Genomic DNA, 9471 nt, shown 5'->3' with positions numbered 1-9471 from the left:
CACAGCGGATCCACCAACAGCCTCCGCTACAAGCTACCAGACCGGATCGTAACAGCAAGTGTAACTAAAACAATGAACTTTATGTTAAACCCTGGTTTGCGGCCTTTATACTGCAACCATTAGCCTGTCTTCAAGATCAAATCTGCACTCTCTCTCTCTTTCTTGCTCTCTCTCTCCATATCTATATATATATATATTGTTGCTTTTGTTATGTTCATTTTTCAACAGTTTAGTTTGTGTTCGTCGTGACTGTGTCTGTGTACTTTAGTTTGTCCTAGGTTTGTGTTAAATAAAATAATAGTATAAAATGATTTTGCTTATTATGAAGTTAGATGTGTTGATGTTGATGTGTTACATGTGAAGTTAGATGTCTTGAAAAACCAAAAAATATATCTCAAAAAGAAAGGAAACATTTCCAAAAAATAACACTTTTTATTATAAAAAAAAAATCAAACTGAATGGCTCATGCGCTTCTGCAATTTTTCCAATTCACGCATTTCTCTCATTTGTTGCTCCTCCAGTTGCTTGTTTTGATTGGCTAAATAGCACATTTTCCTCTGGTTAGCAATAATTAATTCTTGCCTTTTTGTTATTGCTGCTTGTCTCAGCATAATCTCTTTTACAGCTGTTATGATATAAGAAAAAACAATTTGATTACAAAGACCGTTAACAAATACATAAAATAATAGTAATAATAATAAAATAATAATAATTTTTGCTTATTAATCAATCATTATCATGTCTATACATTTGTTGTGTGTCTAACACATACAGTATACTTCTATCATAAATACCATATTATGGTTCTGCAATCTGACGGGTGCGCTTTATATGTTGTCCATTTTTATATCTACATTTTATTGTTGAAATGTTATTAATCATTGTGCACATATTTACCTTCCTGAGCGAGGGTCATAGGAACGCTGTCTTCCTCCTGCTCGTCTCCTTGAGAAGTTGGGGTGGGGGGGGGAAGCTCCTCAGCTTGCACCTCAACAGGAGCTGGGGTTGGCGAGTGGGAGGGCCCTGGCTGCTCCTCCTCATCCCTCTCCTCCTCTGCCGCATCCTCCTCTGCCGCATCCTCCTCTGCCGCATCCTCCTCCTCATCGGCCTGGCGCCTTCTGCGCTTGGCGCGCACAACTGGTAGCGGAGCTCCTATAATAACACAATGTTCATATATTATAAAAATGTTTTCTAATGACGTATGCAAATTCTGTGTACTCTGCTGTATTGTATATGAATACAAATTGATTTATATAGACAGTTAACCAATGGGACAATGTTATATTAAAGGGTCTTGTGGGCACTACAGGGGACTGAGCGTGAGCTGGGCTGCCACCATGGTAAAATGAGCTGTTTTTGTCTCCTTTGTTTTGTTCAGACGATCTCATGTTAAAAAAAGGGCCTGATGGAGCACACGGGATTACTATAACAACCCCACGCCTAACACAGGAATTTAGTGGGAATCTATATATATAAAACTCAACGTGTGTGTGCATGTATGTATGTATGTTCCAGCATCACGTCCAAACGGCTAAAGATATTTACATGAAACTTGGCACACAGTTTACTTATATGTCAGCCACAAACATAGGATAGGTGGTTTAACCCTTACCCACCCCCATTTGCCTTGGTCAGGGTTTTTCTTTAAAGTCCCATTCAACTCTATGGGAAATACATGTTACTTCATAACAGCTGTAGATATTTCGATAACACTTGGTCACATGTTACCTATACGTCCACTTAAAGTATAGGATCGTTAATTTATCCCTTAACTACCCCCATTGGTGAGGGTCGGGGTTTTTGTTTAAAGTCCCATGCAAAGCAATGGGAAAAGTATGTTCCCACATAACTTCTGTGTTCCTGTCTGCTGTCCCATGTCTTTTTCCAACAGTACTATGAATACCTTGGCTGGTGGTGATATATGTTACAACAACATGGTGTCTTGGTTAACAACATCTGACCTTACATTAATTACATATGACCTTACATAACTGTCACCAAAGGAGCTGCGGTGGCTCAACGCGATTGCCACTGCGCTGACAAGCCATTCACCTCTGCAGCTAGGGGTTCGGATCCCGCTCTCGGCTACATGTGAATTGAGTTTGGTGGTCTCAGCCCGGCCCCCGGTGGGTGTGCTATGCGAGGTAAGCCTGCGCTTAGTACGCCCACCTCCCTCCCACAAAAACCACCACACTTACACACGCACTCGCAATTGGGTTAACATGCACGCACTCTGACCACGCGGTCTCTAAAAAGAGAGGCGAAGGACTAACAGGGCTGGTTGAGCGGGCAAATCCTCTCACTCCCTTATAGGGAGTCCCTCTGCCCTGTTGGGCTTCGAAGCGGAGCAGGTAGGACGGTCTGTGTGGGAGGACCCCCTCACACCCGCCATTGCCACCCGGGCATGGAGAAAGGTGGCAGATTACCTCTGGGGGAGGCCTGCCTACTCCCAACTCCTGCAGTCCGGCTCCTCTCTCGAGTACACGCACAAAATACACTTTAGAAAAAAAAAACATAACTGTGACCAATAACTTACCTGGATGATATTGATCCCGGATACGCCTGACCCGGTTCATCTGGCGCCTCTTCAGGTCGGACCATTTCTTGAGGATCGCCATGTGACTTGGTGCTTCGCCGTTTTGGGCGCGTAGTCCCTCAATTAGGGAGCTGACAACAGCCTGTTTTTCTTGCTGCCTCCGCAGCTCATCATACCCTGTTTCCAGGAACTTCTGCAAGATGAAGAAAAAAGTATATTGTAATACTTTTGTTTAAAGCCTTATGGATATATGACGTAAATGTATGGTATTCAACAATTGGAAGCATTCTCGCCTTATTAATCAATGACAGGGGTAACATGACAGATTTTATATCCTGCCATTTCAGTCGCCACCTTTTTTGCATAAATATAGCAGCCATTATGATTTGCATAATTATGTATATATGATTAACAACACAGGATACACGTATAGGGGAGATATGCGTTGCTATTCATCTGACCGCTATAATTTTTTTTGGACACTGATAATGGGCCTGTACAATAGATTATTTTATTTCATCCCTATATTTATATAGGAACAATAATATGTTTGTTTCTTTTGACTTTTTGATGAATTAATTTTGAATAAATAATGGAGTTGATTTTATTTAACAACTACAACTACCAGCATGCTCTGATACACCATGTAGCTCATCCGTCACCAGCTGTACAACAATTATACTTTAACTCCCAGCATGCCTGGACAGTTAATGGCTGTCCGGTAATAACGGGGAGGCATGGGGTTCACAGTAGTTTCCCGCTGAGGGTTTGAGCTGCAGCGCCGAATTTGCTTCAGCTAGAAGCACACTGTAAGCCACAGCCCATGTGAATGTACCCTGTACATTCACATTGGGGGAGAGGGGGGGGGGGGGTAATTGCAGCCAGTTGCATGCAGGGAGTTTTAGTTTTGCAACAGCTGGAGGCAGAATTATTTCACATTGGTCACTTTCCTCACTCTCCCATCTTCCTTTTCCCCACTTTCTTTTATTATTTTCCCCGTGTTCTGTTTTGTTTGTCACTCTTTTTGTTTTGGTGCTTGCACTTTATGTGTGGCGAGTAGGGTGCTGGTCCTCGGGCCGGTCTCTGAAAGTCTTGGGAGTTGGTAGACTCGGCCTTCTGGTTAGGTTCACCGGCTCTCATGGGGTCTCCCTTTCGGGGGAGCCTCACCGAGGAGGGTTCTGTTTCGGCAGTCCCTCCGAGGATGTTGGGTCCTTGTGGCTTCGGCTGCTTGGATCGAGATGGGTCCATATGGCTTCGGCTGTATGGACCACAGTAACTCTTTTCCCTGTCAGGAGCCTAACGCCCCGGGGGATCAGAGACGGGACCTTTTCGGAGGACCACTGACGTATGCACCCGTCGCAGTTTTTTGTGATGTCACTCTTTAGGTGTGTGCACATTTTTCCCTGCAACGGGTGGAGTTTTTGGGTTGTGTTTTGCACGCCACAGGCTTTTCAACAGAAAAAAAACAGCTGGAGGCAGAATGGTTGCAAAACACTACGGGTTTGTTACCTAACTCAGGGTTTCAAGACCAGTCCACCTCCAGCTGTTGCAAAACTACTACTCCCATCAGCCACGGTCTGTCAGTGCATGCTAAGAATTTTACTTTTGCTGCATCTAGGGTGCCACAGTTTAGAGACCCGTGCATAAAGGCCTGAAAAATGTGGGCCTGCAGAACTTACAATACTAGAAGTGCCAGCATTCCCAGGCATGCTGGAAGTTGTAGTTCTGCAACATCTAAAGGGCAATATGTATTCGAACGTCCTTGGGCCTTGAGGACCCTGAAGTCAGGACGTTCGCATACGTCCTATGTCCAAAAAAAATTTAAATTCATTATGCTAAATAACAAGGAAAAGTGCCTAAATACACATTTACCAACCAGGGTGTCTGCAGCTGTCCAGGCATGCTGGGAGTTGTAGTTTTGTAAAAGCAGGAGACACATTGTTTGTGAAATACTAATATCTGATCATATATACTAACTTTTAAACTAGACTAAAATGCAGTTGAAGATAATGAAATAACAGTGGTCAAAATACTTACACAAATCAGCATCTTTTCCTCAGATAGAGTGAAATTACTTCCAACCATTCTGCTCTGCGATTGCGATGCGATCATAAAGTTGGAAACTGGCAAGGGTCCAGGAAATGGTCGCGTGTTGGGCGCGTGTTGTTCGCGCGATTGCGCATGCGCGATCGAAAAATCGCAATCGCAATATTTTTTTGCTAAAATATCACAAATATTCGATTTCAGAGTGCTCCTACAGCAGTTTTCGAAATATCTGCAAACAATTTCGCATTCGCATTTTGTGAAATTGCGCTAAAATATCTCGAATATTCGATTTCAGAATGAGCCAATCAGAGCGCTCCTACAGCATTTGGGGAAATTCCGCAATAATCATCGCATTCGCAATATTGCGAAATTTCGATAAAATATAACGAATATTCTGAGCCAATCAGAGTGCTCCTACAGCATTTGTCGAAATTGCGCAATAAATATCGCATTCGCATTTTGCGAAATTTCGATAAAATATCATGAATATTCTGAGCCAATCAGAGCGCTCCTACAGCATTTGTCGAAATTGCGCAATAAATATCGCATTCGCATTTTGCGAAATTTCGATAAAATATCAAGAATATTCTGAGCCAATCAGAGTGCACCTTCCGCATTTGCCGAATATTCGCAATTATTTTGTATTGTAAAATATCACGAATATTCTGAGCCAATCAGAGTGCTCCTAGCGCTGTTGTCGAAATTTCGCCATCAATATCGCATTCGCATTTTGCGAAATTTCGAAAAAATATCAAGAATATTCTGAGCCAATCCGAGTGCTCCTACCGCAGTTATCGAAAATTCGCAATTATTTTCGCATTCGCAATAGCGAAAAATCGCAATAATTTAATTTAGATAAAATATCACGAATATTCGAATTTAGCGAATATATCTCGAATATTCGAATATATATTCGAGATATATCGCGAAATCGAATATGGCATATTCTGCTCAACACTACTCCAGAGCTTAGTAAATAAGGTAATGCTTCACTTTACAAAGCATACCCAATCACGTGCAAGGAAAATTTAAAAAAACAGCATTTTTGCTTGCAGGGGTATAGCGAGTTCTTGGTCAAGACAGCTTATAAAAAATATTGCTCTAAATATGCTGAGGCCTCAGCAGAGCCAGCAAGAGGAACCTAAAAATGCAGGATTGGGCAGAAAGGTCCCTTCTTTATTTCACAGTTCAATTCCAGTTATCTGTTCATCTAACAGGTTTTTAATAAACACTGGGACATTTTTAAATGAAACTCTAAGCTGAACTCCTTTAGAAAGGATAGTTTTCAGAAAATCTAAAATCATTAAATGCATGATAGCTGATCAATCATACATTATTTCCAGCAAAATATATTCCCACCATCTTAACCTTAAAGGGAATATGTCAGTGTAAGTAATGGAAATGTTTGGCCTGCACCCACATTAGTCATGGCTAACACTCTTTCAGTGACCGCTCAGGCCAGACCTATTCCTATCCCTAAAGGAGGCAGATTCAGGAGGCTTTGCACAAGAGAAATCTTTTGAATCCTCAAGCTTTACACCTTATCCTTAGGGGGGCTTAATGAGGAAATAAATATTTATACGATTCTCTAGTTACCTGCTAATACCCCCCACACCCTGATGGCCTTATTGAGTTTACAGGCCACAGGCCCATGTGTAGGCAGATGTACTCCCACAGTTTTGGGAATTGAGGCACATACAGTCTCTGGCCCGATTACCAGCACTGCAGTTTAGTGCCCATGGCTCTTATCGCCTCATAGAGCCCATCTAGCACATTATCCCTGCCTGCTGCCTGGACAATTGTTTATGCCGTTCCTGACCAAGTCCCTGCCTGCTGCCTGGACCAGTGCTATCCTGCTGTGTAGAACTGCACTACTAAAACCACAGGTAATCTTTTTTTTACACTTTGCTCAGCATAATGTATTTTGGGGTGTAATTCTTGGTATGTGCATGCTTTGTGTCCCTGGAACACCTGACGGTGTTCCTTGCATGTTGGATCTCTGTATGTGGCCACGCTGTGTAGAAGTCTCACACATGTGGTATCGCCATTCTCAGGAGGAGTAGAATGTACTTTGGGGTGTCATTTTTGCTATGTAAATGCTATGTGTTGGAGATATCTTATAAACGGACAACTTTGTGTAAAAAAAAATGCGTTTTCATTTTTTTCCCCACATTTTCCAAAAACTTCTGGAAAAAAATGAACCGTTCAAAAGACTCATTATGCATCATAGATTATACGTTGGGGTGTTAGCTTTCCGAAAGGTGGTCATTTTGTGGGTGTTTCCATTGTTCTGGTGCTCCAGGGCCTTCAAAAGTGTAATAGGTGGTTGAGAAAGGAGATGTGTAATTTATGCTTCTAGAACGCCTGAAGGTGCTACTTCAATGTAGGTCCTCTGTATGTGGCCAGGCTGTGTAAAAGTCCCACACATTTGGTATTTGCCATACTCAGTAGCAGTAGCAGAATGTATTTTTGGGTGTCATTTTTGCTATGTACATGCTATGTGTTGGAAATATCTTATAAATGGACAACTTTGCGTAAAAAAAAAGCATTTTCATTTTTTTTATACATTTTCCAAAAACTTCTGGAAAAAAATGAACTGTTCAAAAGACTCATTATGCCTCATAGATTATACGTTGGGGTGTTAGCTTTCCAAAATGGGGTCATTTTGTGGGTGTTTGATTCTCCTGGTGCTCCAGGGCCTTCAAAAATGTAATAGGTGGTTATGAAATGAGATGTGTAATTTATGCTCCTAGAATGCCTGAAGGTGCTACTTCAATATAGGTTCTCTGTATGTGGCCAGGCTTTGTAAAAGTCCCACACATTTGTTATCACCATACTCAGGAGGAGTAGAAGAATGTGTAATTTTGTGGGTGTTTCCATTGTCCTGATGCTCCAGGGCCTTGAAAAGTGTAAGGCCCCGTACACACGACCGAGTTTCTCGGCAGAATTCAGCCAGAAACTCGGTTCAGAGCTGAATTCTGCCGAGAAACCCGGCCGTGTGTACACTTTCGGCCGAGGAAGCCGACGAGGACCTCGGCGAGGAAATAGAGAACTGGTTCTCTATTTCCTCGTTGTTCAATGGCAAATTTCGGCTCGCCGAGATCCTCAGCGGCTTCACAAGGAACTCGACGGGCAAAACGATGTGTTTTGCCCGTCGAGTTCCTCGGACGTGTGTACGGGGCCTAATAGGTAGTCAAAAAGTTAGATGTGTAGTTTATGCTTCTAGAACCCCTGATGGTGCTCCCTGCGTGTTGGGCCTCTGTATGTGGCCAGGCAGCGAAAATGTCCCACACATGTGGTATCGTAATACTCAGAAAGAGTAGCAGAACGGATTTTGGGGTTTCATTTGTGGTATGCACATGCCATGTGAGAGAAATAAGCTATTACAATGACAATTTTGAGAAAACATTCAAATAAAAAGTAAAAATCTTAATTTTGAAAAGAATTGTGGGAAAAAATTACAATTTCAAATAACTCACCATGCCTCTTTCTAAATACCTTGGAATGTCTACTTTCCAAAAAGGGGTTATTTGGGGGGAATTTGTACTTTCCTGGCTTGTTAGGGTCTCAATAAATGAGACATCAGATGTGATACATTTTTTATGATTTGCACTATAGCTTGTAGACTCTAAGGGGCAGATTCACGTAGATCTGCGGCGGCGTAACGTATCGCATTTATGTTACACCGCCGCAAGTTTTACGGGCAAGTGCTTGATTCACAAAGCACTTGCCTGTAAAGTTGCGGCGGCGTAGCGTAAATTCCCCGGCGCAAGCCCGCCTAATTCAAATGATCCGGGTAGGGGCGTGGATCATTTAAATTAGGCGCGTTCCCGTGCCGAACGTACTGTGCATGTGCCGTCCCTAAAATTTCATGACGTGCATTACGGTAAATGACGTCGCAAGGACGTCATTGGTTTCGACGTGAATGTAAATGAATTTTCAAATTGCGACGCGGGAACGACGGCCATACTTAACATTGGATACGCCACCTAGGGGGCATGTTTATCTTTACGCCGCGTATCTCTTACGGAAACGGCGTACATTTACTGCGACGGGCAAGCGTAAGTTTGTGAATCGGCGTAACCACTCATTTGCATATTCTACGCCGCAATGGAAGCGCCACCTAGCGGCCAGCGTAAATATTGCACCCTAAGATACGACGGCGCAGGCCGTTGTATCTTAGGCATGTTTAAGTGTATCTCAGTTTGAGAATACACTTAAACATACGACTGGCTTAGATTCGGAGTTACGTTGGCGTATCTACTGATACGCCGGCGTAACTCTTTCTGAATCTGGCCCTAAAACTTTCACACAGACCAAATAATTTCCACAAATTTGGGGTTATTTTTACCAAAGATATGTAGCAGTATAAATTGTGGCCAAAATGTATGAAATAAAAGTACTAATTTGCAAAATTTTATCACAGAAATTAATTTATTTTTTTATTTTTTTCCAAATTTTGGGTCTTTTTTCATTTATAGCGCAAAAAATAAAAAACCTAGAGGTGATCAAATACCACCAAAAGAAAGCTCTATTTGTATGAAAAAAGGAGAAAAAAATCATTTGGGTACAGTGTTGCATCACTGAGTAATTGTCATTCAAAGTGTGAGAGCACTGAAAGCTGTAAATTGGTCTAGGCAGGAGGGGGGTTTAAGTGGCCAGTAAGCAAGTGGTTAAAACGCCTTTGGAGATAACTTATGGTGGAGAAATGAACATTCAATTCAAGGGCAACAACACTGATGAGCATTCCTGCAGTCAGCATGCCAATTGCACGCTCCCTCAAAACTTGCTACATCTGTGGCATTGTGCTGTGTGATAAAACTGCACATTTTACTGTAGAGTGGCCATTTATGCCCTGTACACACGATCGGTCCATCCGATGAAAATGG

The 9471-nt window shown here is 42.3% G+C and overlaps 1 long non-coding RNA gene across 1 annotated transcript; it reads right to left on the bottom strand.

Annotated features, from left to right (window-relative positions):
- Positions 1-412: 412 nt before the first annotated feature.
- On the bottom strand, positions 413-938 carry LOC120930836. The gene is made up of 2 exons (XR_005747732.1): positions 898-938; positions 413-625 (listed from the first exon to the last, which is right to left on the bottom strand). It is a non-coding gene; the product is annotated as an uncharacterized LOC120930836 (long non-coding RNA).
- Between the last annotated feature and the right edge of the window lie 8533 nt (positions 939-9471).

Source organism: Rana temporaria, chromosome 3, assembly GCF_905171775.1.
Source record: "Rana temporaria chromosome 3, aRanTem1.1, whole genome shotgun sequence".
In the NCBI taxonomy this organism is placed as follows: Eukaryota; Metazoa; Chordata; class Amphibia; order Anura; family Ranidae; genus Rana; species Rana temporaria.
Note: the sequence above shows the minus strand (reverse complement) of the source record. Positions and strands in the feature narration are given on the sequence as shown.